At 27.6% G+C, this 2,500-nt stretch overlaps 1 long non-coding RNA gene across 1 annotated transcript in view; it reads right to left on the bottom strand.

Moving 5' to 3' along the window:
- Positions 1-1,115: 1,115 nt before the first annotated feature.
- The window catches only part of LOC137645622 (uncharacterized), a 22,724-nt gene continuing 21,339 nt past the window's right edge, over positions 1,116-2,500 (bottom strand). Inside the window, exons 2-3 of the long non-coding RNA XR_011045319.1 lie at positions 1,401-1,642; positions 1,116-1,254 (exon numbers count right to left, since the gene is read on the bottom strand). This is a non-coding gene — a long non-coding RNA (uncharacterized lncRNA). The remainder of the gene's footprint in view (positions 1,255-1,400; positions 1,643-2,500) is intronic.

Below are 2,500 nucleotides of genomic sequence, written 5' to 3'. Positions count from 1 at the left end.
TATATATATATATATATATATATTTATATATACACAAACACACACACATTATATATATATATATATATATATATATATATGTATATATATATATATATATATATATATATATATATATACATATATATATGTATATATATATATATATATACTGACATTTATATATATATATATATATATATATATATAATACATATGTCTTTATATATATACATATATATATATGTATATATATAAATATTTATATATATATATATATATATATATATATATATATATATATATATATACTTTTACATATGATTCAGTAAAATTGAAAAACAATAATTGATTTAGACCCTTTGGAAAAATTAATTAGTTTTGTAAAATTGTCGAAGATTACAGTAAAAAGAGGTAGTCTAGTGTATGTAAATGACTAGGAAAAAATCATATTTTTTTGTGTTGGCCAAGAGGTGAAAGAATTAAAAGATTATTTTTATATATATCTTCCTTATGATAATGAAGTACGAAAGAATGAGATTAAGTAAACAAAACAGATGTTTAACCAAACTGCTTGCATTATATGTGGCATAAGAATAGAATGATCAACTTCAGGATTGAAGAAAAGATAGTTTTTGAGGATTTAGTGTTGATTGTTCTTATACAAGAAATTCAAGTACAAAAGGAATGGGTAACAGAACTATTAGCTGGTAAAAGTTAGTATAATAGTTGCATGCTATCACTACTGTAAAAGAAAGAGTTTATAATATAAGAAGGTATATATCAATTATTAGTTTTACTCGTAGATATTATATAGTATATATAATATTCACATTTAACTATTGAATCACTCAATCCGCATAGTTAATGGAGTGTTATGAAAATAGGATTTCTAGTTTTAGACAGACTGTAATATGAAATTAATCAACATACAATTTATATGTGAGCAAAAGCATATTTCACTCTAATAACAAGACGTAATTGTCGAGAGAGAGAGAGAGAGAGAGAGAGAGAGAGAGAGAGAGAGAGAGAGAGAGAGAGAGAGAGAGAGAGAGAAATCATATTGAGAGCAAATTCTTATTGAGAGCAAAATCTTATTGACTCTCTCTCGTCATTGTTTTAAGTGGTTTCCTTACCCAAAATAAGTGTAGCCGGTGTAGCCGGTTCGCTTTCCCCTAGCAATTTCCTCCAAATTACCAACAGACTCTACCCTTTGGAATTCCATTGTAGGATTTTGAGTCAGCGCAGCATCTTTATATATAACACAAATCTTGTCTGTTGAGTAGATATTTAGCCATATACAATTTTCTGAACATTGTTACTACAATCAATCAGAGATTCTCAGTACTTTATTATTGGTTCTGATATATAGCATGGACAAATATATGATCAATACAACATTAAACACAATATCTACTTACTGTTGTAACCGAAGAGAGTAGCTTTATATGCTTTTGCACGAACACCACAGGCCAGAACATTTCTCTCAGATACAGAAATATTTATGTTGTAGGATACACATTTTTGTGTGATTCCCTTTGCAATCCATATGTTTGTTGAGTCCGCTACCTTTGCAGTTTCATAAAGTAGGAATAGGGGAATCCAGAGTAAATGTAACTTGCAGACGTCAGCAAATTTTATTGACTTGGCCATAACGATTACTCTGAAATGATACTTTGTCAGTGTTTACGTATAAAACTTCTAAAGGTGTGTACTTACACATTTGTATTTACATGTATATTAAATTTCATATATATATATATATATATATATATATATATATATATATATATATATATATATATATATATATATATATATATATATATATATATATATATATAAAGAAAAAAAATCGCAAAATCTAATCCTGACAATGTCAAAAGAAAATATACAATAATTAAAACAATTATTATGTAAAGTAACCTACATTGGAAGTTTTGGTCGAAGAAATTACAATTATTTGATTGCTATTCTGTAACAGGTTCCTGAAATGTGTATAAAAATTTATATGCAAAAAATACAAAAATCATTCTTAAAAAAATAGAGATTATAACCATATTCCAAATACTTTATGAAAAAGGTTCATAAAATGATTTTGTGTAATGTTTTGACCTCTTTGGAATGAAGCAAGGAAAAGAGTTTATCATAATGAAAGAGAAATTAGCGTTAGTTTATTAAGTAATGGGATCCTGCAGAGATTCTATGGTCACAAACCTTTCCCGTTTCTTTTTTTATCCACGAGTTAACTTATCTCTCATATCAACTTCAAGGAAACGTTTTTTTCCCAACGTTTTTCCTCCTGATGTTCATTGCATAGAGAAGAAATCAACATCATGGTGCGTATTGGTGATAAAACATGATTAAATCAACATTGTAGGTTGGCCAGGGCACCAACCACCCATTGAGATACAACCGCTAGAGGTGTAGGGTCCTTTGACTGGCCAAACAGTACTACATTGGATCATTCTCTCTGGTTAGAGTTCATTTTCCTTTTGCCTACAAATACATCGAATAGTCT

The sequence above is a fragment of the Palaemon carinicauda genome, chromosome 1 (genome assembly GCF_036898095.1).
Source record: "Palaemon carinicauda isolate YSFRI2023 chromosome 1, ASM3689809v2, whole genome shotgun sequence".
NCBI lineage: Eukaryota > Metazoa > Arthropoda > Malacostraca > Decapoda > Palaemonidae > Palaemon > Palaemon carinicauda.
This window is presented reverse-complemented; position numbering and strand designations above follow the sequence as displayed.